The sequence below is a fragment of the Cannabis sativa genome, chromosome 4, assembly GCF_029168945.1.
Source record: "Cannabis sativa cultivar Pink pepper isolate KNU-18-1 chromosome 4, ASM2916894v1, whole genome shotgun sequence".
Classification (NCBI taxonomy): Eukaryota; Viridiplantae; Streptophyta; class Magnoliopsida; order Rosales; family Cannabaceae; genus Cannabis; species Cannabis sativa.
In genome coordinates, this window is record NC_083604.1 from 45776504 (window position 1) to 45791292 (window position 14789).

The 14789-nt window shown below is 32.1% G+C and overlaps 1 long non-coding RNA gene across 1 annotated transcript; it reads right to left on the minus strand.

Moving 5' to 3' along the window:
• Positions 1–803: 803 nt before the first annotated feature.
• Positions 804–2212, minus strand: LOC115712316 (uncharacterized). Its single transcript, XR_004010838.2, has 2 exons — positions 2020–2212; positions 804–1040 (listed from the first exon to the last, which is right to left on the minus strand). It is a non-coding gene; the product is annotated as an uncharacterized LOC115712316 (long non-coding RNA).
• Between the last annotated feature and the right edge of the window lie 12577 nt (positions 2213–14789).

Genomic DNA, 14789 nt, shown 5'->3' on the forward strand with positions numbered 1-14789 from the left:
CTCCCACAAAATTCTAAATCCTGGTAATAATAGTTAGCCATTGCTCAGCTTTCATAACGTCTGAACCTCCCAAAATGACTAGAGGTGTTTGCTTATGAAACCATTCATAAAGTGGTTTTATTTTGTCGGCAACAATAACTAGCCCCACTTGCATAAGAGGGGCAGGAGCAGTCTGCACCTCAGGAGTAGGCATTGTAGGAGCACCCCTTATGTCTTTGACGCCAAATCTCTTCATCTTGCACATCAATCCTAGCTTGCATTTTAGCAAATCTACCTTCCCTATCTTGGGCAACCTACGGTGGATTAACATCACCCCGACTGCGTTCCCACCTCTTGGGCTTTTACCTCGGCCGCTAGCATTACGGGGAAACTGAACTCCTAGACTGCAACTAGATTTGACCAAATTACCCTAGCTTCTCGTGTTATGCCTGGCGTACATTCTATTAAAAATAGCCTACAAAACCATGAGCTAGCCTGATCAGATCGCGATTAAGATTAAATTTTAATTACCACTTACATGAGAAAATACATTCACCTATTCAGCTATTAGGCTACTAATATGCTTCATATCAGGCTTTTCCTATCACTTACTAAAAAAACAAACCACTAAAGCATAAAAGGCTTACTGTACTGTGAGCCGAGCTTATCTTTGATGACAATTATCCATATCGAGATGATATTTGGAAGACAACTTGGCCACTCTGATACTAAAATTGTAACACCCTACTATATTAGGTGTGAAACTGTGATTTCTTAATGTTGTGCACTCCTTTATTGATCAAGGATTTATGGGAAAATGTGAATAATTAAAACTTTCTTAATTAACCTTTAAAATTAAATAAACAAAAGCCTCATATGGATCTCATCTTTAAAATTTACAACTGTATTACAAAATATTCAGCTAATAAAGTTTTCGTCTAACGACTAATAAAATACAGCTTGTTGTCCCGAAGATCGAACACTCCATGTCTAAATACCCCGATATGTACAATCTTCATTAGCTCAAGCTCATTGTTGTTCATCGTTAGCCTTGCCCTTACCTGCACATGCAAACAATATCTATTAGTTAACAGACATAGTAAGAAAAGCATAATTATAACATAACATAAGCTAGATTATAACTAGGCGCCCATACACCCAATCATACCCCTATCTTGTGTCCCAGGTGTACTGAGTCTAGAACGTTCATACGACAGTATTATTTACCATAATTTCAGCTTATACTCGGTACTCAAGTCATACTAATGTGATAACATCAATCAGTACTATGCCAAACATATATTTATTAGAATTTAGTGCAACTCTATGTACACTAATATCGCCACTACTAATATGTTATATAACATTCATAAACATGAACGCTAAACATGTAATCACATGAGATATTTTTATACTAATCTTACCATGATTCTGAACTCAAGTGTGTCGGTAAACCTGAGTTGAAACTGCTGTTCGACGATTTATAGGCCCCTAAGTCACAATATTCGTAAAACTAATAAGTGATACGCTAAATCACTTCTCGGAGACTTAAAGTTAAAACTAAAAGTTTCCCTATCGATGGATAGCGTGGTAATACCCTAAATATCACTAAAATACAAAAAACTAGGGTTCTAAAACGGCCAAAACTGGTAAACTGGCTTCCCAAAATGGAAAACCATTTCATAGGGTTCTACATAGGGAAATGTTAACCGGTTTTACAAGACTGCCAGAACCAATTAATCGGTTCTCTACAAAAAACCCTAAAAACTTCACCATCAACTCAATTTTACCCCAAATCATACCAAACTCTCCAAATCACCTAATTAAACAATAACAAACATATTTCAAGCAATAAAAATAGTTATAATAAGCCCTTGAATCAAAAAAATTTATTAAAGACTTAAGTTTGAATCAAAACATCCTCATAAAATATATCCAAGAAACCCCAAAACATACATAAGCTAAATTCACAAAACAACCATGAAAACCTAATCTAGTTCTTAAGCAAATCAAAGAGAAGAAGGTGGGTGATGAGCTTACCTTCAGTTGATACTTGAAATTCCTACAAAATTCTTGTCAAATCATCAAGAAATTGATGGACTAAAGCCTGCTCTTGTTGGGTTCCAAGAGAGGCCAAGAGAGAGAGACTTGAAGAGAGAGATTGACTTTGGTTCATTGTAGTTTTTGTGATTTGGCTAAGTATCACCTAAGAGATAAGATCTAATCTCTTTATTTATTATTCAACTTATTAATTAATAAAAACTAAAGGATTAATAACAAATCCACTAACTTTAACTAAAGACAAAGCTATGGTAAAATTACCAATTGCCCTTTTCCTTCATCATTAAATAAACTTAAAATCTAAGAGTAATATGGTCCAAAATTATAATCTTGAAATAATACGATATTTCAAATGTCTAACTATACTGTCCCACTTTTCTTAAAGTACCAAACTACATCTAAGTGACTACACAGGTTATACGTCGCCTTCCACTATAACCGGGCATAAGATATAAAAATTACAAAATTCACATATATTATAATTAATACATCTAAAATTCAAATATATCTCTATAATTGTAAAAATAATAATTTAAAAAGTCTACTTATGAAAATAAGCTTTAAATATCTACTAATGTTCGTAATAAAGCTAAGCGGTCATTACAAAAAAGCTGGTGTAAATTTATTACTTTCATCTCTTCATTTCTTAAATTCATTCTCTAATTAATTATCTTCTTAGATTAAGTTGACAAAAAATTATGTCAACAATTTGTGTATGATAAAGTGTAATAAAAATAAAATTTGTAACATTTGGAAGGTTACAAAATCTAAAACAAGTTTTGTAACTTTTATATCTTACTTGGTAATGTGTAATTAAAAGAGTGATTACACGTGAGAGTTATAGAATCAAGTGGGAAGTTTCTAACTGTTAAAAACTGTTACAAAATATTTTTATATTACTTGAATGTGTTTTGGAATATTTGGAAGATGGCTCGGAGAAGAAATTTAAAAATTCGTAATTTGTTCTGAAAAAAGTCTCAGGCGACATGTCCCACCTTACTGGGCGACATGTCGCCTCTTATTGAGCAACATGTCACATAATATATGTTCAGGGTGTTTGTCAACATGTAGCAAAGTATCTCGAAGGGTTCTTTGGTGTACTACAAGCAACATGTCGCCTTGAGCTTTTTTTGAGATAAATGTCGTAAAACATTATGCAATCAATGGGGGACATTTCATACTTTTTTGCCAGCAGTTTTCTGCCGTTGGGTTTTATGCCCTAAATAAAACTCTATTTCAATGTAATCTCTATTATTCAATATCAATAAAGAAACAGAAGTATTTTCATCACTCATTTGTGTGCCATTTGGTTCATGTTATCATTTACTTGTTTATCTTATTTATAAATTCATCTAAACCCTTATCATATTTATGTTCTTGTTTATTGTGTCGTCAGCACAGTTGAAAGTAATCAAGATTATGTGATTAAATATATATTCCTAGATTTATCAGTACACAGGTTTTAACCGATATGTAAATCTACATCATAGTTTACTTGCACCTTGGATAAGTGCTATGTTCTTTCCAGGGCATTGGTTAAAGTAAAGCTTGGGATGGATCCATGGAGTATGCATAAAAAGGGACCGATATTGAACTTTGAATCAGATATATTAAACTTACCATAATATCTACTCAATTCAATATATCCTAGTTGATCCTAGATAAAATTGATCTTAATCCTGATATGGTTAGGTTCAATCTCAAGAGTATTATACATGTTCTTTGATTTCTTAGTTAAGCCTACTTTTGAGTCAGGGTGATGCGTACATTTTGGGAACATGGTAGTACAATTGAGTGGGAGCGCTAAACATAGATATGGAATCTATAGCTTCTATCTAGCAAACAGAAGTGAAATGATGATTTCCTTTGAGCTTTGCTGAACAGAGATAAATGGTTGAGTACTCATTTCAGTTCGTTGAAATATCATTTATACGGGGCTAAGTGTTTTAAGGATAAAATACATTGAAGGGTGTAACGGTAATTTAATCCCTACACAATGTAAATCATCTATAGAGGATCATTGATTATTGGGATTATAACAATGGATAATTGATAACGTATCTATATGGTGGAACATATAGAGCGTTCTATATAGCTGAGAGTGCAATTCCAAGTTCTATGCGTGGATGCAACAAGGAATTAATAAGTCAGTGAATTTACCTAGTAAGTTCTTGGTCTGCTTATTGGAAGCTCAGATATAAAGGCCCATGGTCCCCATACTAGTTGAGACCATACAGCTTGTAAGACGCAGATAATTGATTTTGATTAATCAATTATACTTCTAAAATTAGACTATGTCTAGTTTGTGAATTTTCACTAAGCAAGGGCTTAATTGTGAAGAAAGAGTTTCTAAGGTACATTTGTTAATTAAGAGACTTTGGTTAGTCTAATTAATAAATATATTAAATGACAATATTATTTAATAATTAATTTTAGTTATTAAATAATTGGAATTGGCATTTAAATGGTTAAATTGGAAAATTGGCGTTTTTGAGAAAATGAGATGTAGAAATGATAAAACAACAAAATTGCAAAAGTGGAGCCCATTATCCTATACCTTGGCCGACCACTTATGTAGGTATTTATCATTTATTTTTTCATTATTTTAATGCCAAATAAATCTAACCTAACCCTAGGTGGTTGACTTCAAATAGGTAGTGATGGCTTCAGGAAAAGATGATGCATCTTATTTCTTCAGAGAAAAACTGAGTGCCTTCTTCCTAAACCTAGCCGCCACCCTCTCTTCCTCTTCTTTACTTCTAAAAACCGAACCCTTGAGTGATAGAGTGAGTGCCCACACATATCAAGTGGTACCTCAATCATAGTGTGGAAGATTGTGAAGAATCCAGATTCAAGAGAAGGACATTCGGGCTCAGATCTTGGTGATACTCTACGACAGAAAGGATATAAGGGTTAGAGATCTGAGTGGAAGGAGACATTAAATTCCGCTACAACCACTGTAAGGTTTCTCATACTTTATATGTGTTTATTTAATATCGTTTTAAAAGTTCATATTAGGATGTTAAACAACATACTTGTTAGTAAATCTAAGATCCTGGTAAAATATTTTCAACATCTGCTCCATTACTCACTCCTAAACGGCTGATAACAACTACTAAGCTTGTGGGATGTGTTTTCCAAGTTTAATTCTCAAAAACTCTATAAATAGAGACCTTAGTTCATCCATACTTTACATTTTCTAAAATTCAAAAGTAGACTTGTTTATTTCCGAAGGCATATAATCTAAACCCTATAAGTGCTTGGTAGTTTGGACAAGGTGTAGAAATCTTGTTCAACTTATTGGTGATCCCCCTTAACACTCGGTGTTTTGTTCTTCTATTTGTCTCTTCTTCTCTTAACTATAATATTATGTATACACTTTTATATGATATATTATTATGAGAATTGCTATCATGCATCACTTGTGCCTAGCACTTTTCTCAGTGTTACATCGCTATTGGCATAATTAAGTATCGAGTTTTTATATAACTTAAGAAAATAAGTTTTAGGGAATATCGCTAACTAATCGAAGGACGCCACCTGTAGAAATTACTAGGTACCAATAATGCTCAACAACAATTCTCTTATATTATGTTATCATGCATATATAGTATTATCTAATATATATATATATATATATATATATACTATTATGGAAGAGATTTCAATGGTTTCATTTTTATTGTAACCATCATGGTTACATTTTTTTAAGCCATTGAATTACTATTGAATGGTTGTGATTAATTTAGAAATTAAATAAAAATAAATATTAAATAACTTATAACCTGGAAGTAACCTTATAATTTATTTCCTTATAAAACTTTAATTAAGATTAATTATATTTCAAAATGAAATTAATTATAATTATTAATTAATTTTTTACAATTTATTATTACATAAGGATCTTTTAGTAATTTTTTTTGCACTTAAATTATTTAAAATTTATAGCAAAATTTTTTATAATTTAAAATTATACACATATAATTTCATAATTTAAATTTTATTATACTTGTAATTTTAATTTTAAATTATTACACTTAATTACTTAATTTTTTTATTTAAATATTTAAAAAGTAAAAAGTAAAATAAGTTAAATGATTTTTTTAAAAAAATAATTAATTATTTAAAAATTTATTATAAGAAGAAAATTTTAATTTGTGTAAAAAGAAGTTTAACTTTTGTAAAAAAATACATTTTATTATAAATATTATAATTAAATGGCTTCATTGTTAAAATAATTAAAGTAATAATTTAAATATAAATAAAAAAATTATTTATAACTATTAATTAATTGCTAAAAGAGATCTTTTTAAATATTTAAATAATTAATTCTAAAAAAGGAATGTTTACCTATTAGTAACATGCTATTACACGTCAAAAAAATTGTAACCATGATTGGTATAATAAAAATGTAACAATTGAATAGTCACTCATATATATTTATTATATTATAGCTATATATCATAGATATTTTTACATTATTTTTATATTTATGTGTATGTTCTTTGAGTTGTAACTATAATTTTCTATTTCTTTTATTTACTTGTATTTTATGTTTTGAGTTATAATACTTAATTTATTTAATTTTTTTTTATCCTTGTAAGTTTTTGATAAAGTTGTAATTGTAAATGTCTCTTAGTTTTATTTATGATCATCTTCTATTTCTTCCTTGGTATCTCATAAACCTTGGTATACAAAGATAAAGTTGGATTGAAATGATAAAAGGTAAAAGTAAAGCTTGATTAATAATTAAGAGCGCCAAATGCCCAAGCAGTAAAAGTGTTTTTTCTTTTCTTCTTTCTCTCTTTTTTGTATAGGGGGTGGAATTATATGATTCTACTATGGGATACTTTCGGTGCCATGATCATAGTTTGCATTGTTCAAAAATATAATCATTTCTGTTGCCTTGGCCAAAGTTATTACCCCTCCATTAATAGATTATAATGATAAATATAATCAAATTATAAATTAATAAATTTATTCATTGAGAAATATCCATTCATGTTTTTCTTAATAAAGGCATATACAGAAGAAAAAACAAAGTTAATAATCACAAATCATTTCACTTCCCCTTTATACATTCATATTTTATACAAAAAGAAATGGTTAAAGATAACGAACAAAAAGGAAGAGTGAAGAAGAATCATAAATAGGGGTAATAATATTCATAATAATAATAATAATAATAATAATAATAATAATAATAATAATAATAATAATAATAATAATAATAATAATAATAATAATAGTGTGAGAAGTACTATTTGAGTAATGTGGAGTCACTGGATGGCTTTAGTTATAGATTTTTTTAGGTTTAATTAAATTTCATATCTACTTTTGCACGTTTGCCACTTTTATATGGATGTGGAACAAAACTGCCCACTTAAGTACGCACTGAATGGACATATCACTTTTTTTTTTTGACCTTATAAAATGCCTTATATATATTTTAATATATGTATAATAGTGTTTTCAAAATATATATATATGTATAATGGTAATGCAAAAAATTCTCTGTATTTAGTTTTTAATATAAATGATTTGCAACTGACATTATATATTAAATCATTGCAATCTAACTAATAAATAAAGCAAAGAGAATTACAGTGCTTAGAGCATTATCCAATTAATTAAATAAGAATTTAGAATTAATTCTCTAATGCTAAACAATTTAAAACTAAAGTGTACTGCGGTACGACTAACGTAAAGTTCGAGCAAATCTTATTTAACAGTTGCATATGGATTTTATTAGCCATGTATACTACATTATTGTTACCTTTGGTAAGGATAATACTAGTTAGAGAATCAAAATTCTCAATTTTGTAGTGAAGTTAAGTTTCTCTATTATCCCAAAATAGATCATTTTAATATTCCATCTACATTTTTTCATAAAAAGTAAAAATGAGTCATCTATAAATAAAGATTTCATCTATGATATTATTCTTATATTTTTGGATATGAATTGTGTAAATATATAAAAAAAAATAAAAATATGTGATATAAATATTTAATTTTAACATCGGCTTATCATTACAAATTTTTCTTACTTTTAGTCACAGTAAAACTCGTGATTAAAAGTTACAAAATTGTGACTAATTATAAATTATTATTCTGATGTTGTGACTAAAAGGTCCATGACTAAAGGTATTAGTCACAAAAATTACAATTTATTTTGACTAATTATATTTTTAATCACAATACTTGTTGTGACTAAAATTAAATTAGTGACAACTTGTAACTAAATACTATATTTTAGTCATAACTAACATTTTGTTGTGATTAAAAGTCATATTTAGTCACAAAAAAATTATGTTATGAGTAAAAAATTATCACTAAACGTAACAGTTTTTTGTAGTAATAAATATCAAAATTTAATTTCTATCAGTAATAATATCTGAATAATATTTTTAGAATTTTCGTAAATACCTAGACGTTAAGTGTAAAGCCAATGACCATATGACAGTTCCTAATTGGTCCATGTCATTATTTTTATTTAAAAAATAATATAAATATACCAATAAGAAAATAACACGTGGATAATAACTTGTCACTTAACGACCAAGCACCTACAGAAGTTCTACAAGTATAATATGTGTTATTACTGTAAAAAATTAAATTTAAATATTTATATAAAATTGAGAGTTTTTTTTTAAAAAAAAAAAAAGTGTGTAATTACATTACAACAAACAAAGGAGTTAGACCTCATGTTCAATACAAATTAAGCTATCCGGTATGGAAGAAGGATTTACCATACTAGTCATATTACCGGCAAAAGCCCATTTAGCCACATTATGGGCAGCAAAGTTATATAATCTTGAAATAAACAAAAAATTACAGCTACTGAAAAGGTTTGAGAGCATTTTACATTGAAGGACATAATTATCAATACCCAAAACAGAACTAGTTCGCTTTAGCGTGTTGATCTGTCTCAGAATCGCTCTCAATGATCACAAACGAATGCTTCCCACGGGTCGCTGACTCCAGGACTAACAAACAGGCTACAACATCTCCTATGAAAGGATCAAAAAAGATAAGAATATTGCTAGCCACCCATAAAATCGACTCCTTATGATCTCTCGCCAAGGCCACCACACACATTGAGTCTCCACCAACCTTAATGTCACAGTTGATTTAAACCCAATCATTTGGCGGGAGGGGGAACCAAACGGGAGGTGTAAACATCATCGTCGTAAGAAACAAACAAGAGCCAAAATATGCGTAACAAGTAGATATGTAGTCGGTAGAGTGACTAATGTTACAAATATAATTATTTTTATGAACCTTATCGTTTTGGATTTTTCATATCGTGTCCACTACAATCGAAGCATACAAAAATAATTCTTGGACCTCCACGCCTTTTTTCTTCAAGCTCCATAAGAATTTAATCCAATCCCACATTTGGGCCTCAAACTTCGTCACTGGCATCACACTCCAAGGGGAGGACCTCCAAAGGTGAAAAGCAAAGTTGCAGCAGAGGAAGAGATGTTCCATAGTTTCCTCTCCCTCACCGCAAAAGGGGCAGGACACATCCTCAATCTTCATCCTTCTAGCAAGAGCTGACCTGATGTGTAAGGTGTTTGAGAGAATACTTCCCCAAAGGACTTTGTGGCATTCCAAGATACAAAAATTCCAAAGTTTGTTCCAAAGAGTGAGAGCAACAGTGGTAGGGGGCTCTCTAGTCAAGGCCTGAGCAAGATAGGCAGATTTTATAATAAAACAACCAGTTGGTTCTTTAGTCTAGATCCACTTATCACTACCTTGACCCTCCGGCCTACCCCCTTTGAGGATATTATTGGTTGTCTCTATTGGAATATATTTTATTGGGATCTAGATTTACTAACAAGTATGTTTATTAACATTCTAAATATGTATGTTATCAAGATTAGTGGCAGCAGAATAATATGTCTCCTCCCACTCAAATCTCTAACCCTTGTTCCTTTCTGTCGTAGCATATTATCAAGATTTGAGCCTGATTCTCCTTTAAGTGTTGGATTCTTCACAGTCTTACACACTATGGTTGAGTACTTGACTTGCTATGGGTGGGCATGTACTCTTTCTGTAACGCCCTGACCTACAAGGACGCCACGTGTGTGCTTTATAAATTTATTTATAATTATTCTATTAGTTTAGGAAAAGTGTGGTCTGATTAAAAACTTTCTGATTAAATTAAAATATGACTTTCATTCAAAATACCACCAAAATATGGAGATCCCTTGTTTATAAATTCTTTTACAACTAGTTCCAAAACTGTTATTACAAAAGTAGAATTACATTTCCAAACATAGTCAAAGGGTTGATCCTATCCCCTGGAAACCGAGACACCGCGGTTGATATGTACATTGTTTTTTGGTCTGGATGATACGTACATTTTGGGAACATGGTAGTACAATTGAGTGGGAGCGCTAACCATATATATGGAATCTATAGCTTCTATCTGGACATAGAATTGAAATGATGATTTCCTTCGAGCTTGGCTTAATAGAGATAAATGGAAGAGCTCTTGTTTCAGTGATTATATTAGTTTACTGAAATATCATTTATAGGAAGCTAAGTGTTTTTAAAGATAGAATACATTGAGGATCACCTATAGAGGATCTTTGATTATTGGGATTAGAACGATGGTTAAATGTTTATAGCGTATCTACATCGTGGAACATATAGAGCGTTCTATATAACTGAGAGTGGAATTCCAAGCTCTATGGTGGATGCAATGAGAAATTAATAAGTTTGGGAATTTACTTGGTAAATTCTAGTTCTGCTTATTGGAAGTTCGGTTGTATAGGCCCATGGTCCACATACTAGTTGAGACAATACTTCTTGTAAGACTCAGTTAATTGATTTTAATTAATCAATTATAATTCTAAAATAAGACTATGTCTAGTTTATGAATTTTCACTAAGCTAGGGCTAAATTGTGAAGAAAAAAGATTTTAGGGTTTATTTGTTAATTAAGAGACTTTATTAAGTCTAATTAATAAATATCTTAAATGAAAATTTTATTTGATAATTAATTTTAATTATTAAATAAATAGTTTTGGCATTGAAGTGGTTGAATTGAAAAAATGGCATTCTTGAGAAAATAAGATAAATAGTTAAAAAAAATGGCAAATTGCAAAGTGGGGGCCCACATCCATGGTCGGCCACTTATAGGCTATTTTACCATTTATTTTAGGGTAAATAGTGGCATTAGTACCCAAAGTTTTAGATTTGTAAGTGTCATAAACCCAATGATTTTTTTTAGTGGCATAAGTACCCAATGTTTATAAAACTGTAATCTTCTTCCAGTTTCATCAGTACAGACTCTGTTATTGTTTTAAACATGACACATATAAGACTCAAATTTTAGATTATTTGGTTTGGACGAAAAATATGTAGTATCAGTTACTTCCAAATCTTTTTTTAATAAATTTAAAACGGAGCCTGCAATGACGAAAATAGAGAAAAATTACAGTATTACAAACATTGGATACTTATGCCACTAAAAAAATCATTGGGTTTATGCCGCTTACAAACTTAAAACTTTGGGTACTTATGTCGCTATTTACCCTTTGTTTTATCAATTTTTTAATGTCAAATAATTCAAACCTAAACCTAGTTGGATTCCTATAAATAGATAGTGATGGCCTCAAATTAAAAGATAATGAACACACTTGTCTTCAGTCAAAAATTTTAAGCCATCTTCTCTATCCTATTCGAACCCTTCTTCTCTCTTTCTCTCTTCAATATTTCAAACCCTATAGTGATAGAGTAAGTGCCCACACACATCAAGTGGTACTCATTCGTAGTGTGTAAGGCTGTGAAGAATCCAGTTCAAGAGAAGGAGAATCAAGCTCAGATCTTGGTGATACTCTGCTACATAAAGGATACAAGGGTTAGAGATCTGAGCGGAAGGAGTCATTTAATTTTGCTGCACCCAATGTAAGGTTTCTCAAACTTTATATGTGTTTAAATTACTTGTTTTAGAAATTCATATTTAGGATGTTAAATAACATACATGGTAGTAAATCTAGATCCTGGTAAAACATATTCCAACAAATTGTTACAAGACGGATGTTTAGGGTTTCTGGCTGTGATATTGGATACCACACGGCCTGACACAGTTTGGCCAAAGAATATAAGGGTGGTTCAGGAATTTCTAGATGTTTTTCGTGATGAACTTCTGGGTTTACCACAAAGAGAAATCGATTTCATTATCGATTTAGCACCTGGAGTAGAACCAGTTTCTAAGGCAGCTTAAAGAATGGCTCCAGCAAAACTTAAAGAACTGAAAATTCAGCTTCAGGGGTTACTTGACCTAGGGTTTTCACGGCCTAGTGTGTCACCCTGGGGAGCTCTTATATTGTTTGTTAAGATGAAAGACGGATCTTTATGCATGTGTATTGACTACCAGGAATTAAATAAACTGACTGACAAGGACAAGTATCCTTTACCTAAGATCGATGATCTTTTCAATCATCTTCAGGGGAAAACATTCTTCTCAGAAATTGATCTCTTATCGGGCTATTATCAGCTGAGAATTCAAGAGGAGGACATTTCAAAGATTGCTTTTTGCACTAGGTATGGGCACTATGAATTTCCGGTTATGTCTTTTAGACTAACCAATGCTCCCGCAACTTTTATGGATCTAATGAATAGGTATTCAAGGATTTCCTCGACATCTGTGTTATAATTTTTATCGATGACATCCTCTGTTACAATTTTTATTGATGACATCCTCGTGTACTCTCAATCAGAAGAGGAGCACGAGCAAAACCTTATGATGATTCTACAACGACTATGAGAACATAAACTGTATGCCAAATTCAAGAAGTGCGAGCTTTGGCTATCTCAAGTGTCTTTTCTTGGGCACATTGTCAGTAAGGATGGAATCAAAGTGGATCCAGGATAGATTGAATCTGTCAGGGATTCCCCGAGACGGAAGACAGTTATAGAAGTTAGAAGTTTCGTGGGTCTGGTTGGTTATTACCATCGGCTTGTTGAGGGATTTTCTAAAATCTCAACACCTTTAACCGAACTCACCAAAAAGAATTAACAGTTTTTATGGACAGACAAGTGTGAAGCAAGCTTCTTTGAGCTAAAATAGGGATAGCTCTGGTATTGGCCTTACCTTCTGATAAGGATAAGTTTGTAGTCTATTGTGATGCATCCAAACAGGGTCTGGGGTGTGTAATGATGCAGGTCGATCAAGTCGTAGCTTACGCTTCCCATTAGTTGAAAGAATATGAACAGTGATACCCAACTCACGATTTAGAACTTACCGCAGTTGTGTTTGCTTTGAAGATTTGATGGCATTATCTCTACGGAGAGAAGTGTGAAATTTATACTGAACATAAGAGCCTCAAGTACTTCTCTACTCAGAAAGATTTGAATATGAGGCAAAGGCGTTGGTTAGAATTGGTTAAAGAATATGATTGTGAAATCCTTTATCATCCTGGGAAGGCCAATATGGTGGTTGATGCCCAGAGGAGGAAGGGTCCCGAGCATGTAACGAGTATGATTAGAATTTCACCTCAGCTAGCAGATGACATGGTAAGATCGAGCATCAAGTTGGTTATAGGCAAACTTCATAATATGACGTTGCAATCTAATCTATAAGAGCAAATTAAAGTTGCTCAGTTAAGTGATCCAAAATTAGTAGAGATCTCAGAAGAGGTTTTACCTGGTCAAGTTAAGGATTTTACGATAACAGATAACGGGATGCTATTATATAAGACTAGGGTTTGTGTTTCAAGTAGTACGGAACTAAGAAATGAGATTCTCGAGGAAGCTCATACCACTTCATATCCGCTGCATCTTGGCACTACCAAGATGTATCAAGATCTTAAACCCTAATACTGGTGGTGCGGGATGAAGAAAAATGTAGCAGAATTTGTATCCCGATGCCTAACTTATCAACAGATAAAGGCTGAACATCAAAGATCAGAAGCGTTATTATAGCTACTAAAACTTCTTGAGTGGATGCGGGAGGATGTTACCATAGACTTTGTGGTTGGGTTACCTAGAACCACGAGAATGTACAATTCAATTTGGGTTGTGGTAGACCAATTCACAAAGTCTGCATATTTTCTACCGGTGAAAATAACTTTTACAGTGGATCAGTATGCAGATTTGTACGTGAAAGAGATAGTGAGGTTACATGGCGCTCCAAAGTCCACTATATCAGATAGAGATCCAAAATTCACTTTGAAATTTTGGTAAAGTCTTCAGCGAGCTATGGGTACCAAACTTGAATTCAGTATAGCTTTCCATCCTCTGACTAATAGGCAGTCCGAAGGGACAATTCAAATACTGAAAGACATGTTACGAGCTTGTGTAATGGATTTTGAAGGCTCTGGGAGCAAGTACCTGTCACTGATAGAATTTTTGTATAACAAGAGTTACCAGAGTACAATAGGGATGGCTCCCTATGAACTATTGTATGGCAGAAAGTGCAGTCTCCTATTCACTGGGATGAAATAGGAGAAAAAAAATTCCTAGGTCCGAAATCAGTGCAACGGACTAATGAAGCCTTAGAAAAGATTAAGTTCAAAATGCTTGCCTCTCAGAGTAGGCAAAAGAGTTATGCATATCCGAAGCCCAGAAATGTAGAATTTCAGGTAGGAGATCATGTATTCCTACGGGTGTCTCCGATGAAAGGAATCAGACGTTTTGGGAAAAGAGGCAAGTTGTGTCCTAGGTTTACAGGGCCTTTTGAGATTCTCGAAAAGATTGGACTGGTGGCATGTTGTCTAGCTTTTCCTCCTGAACTTT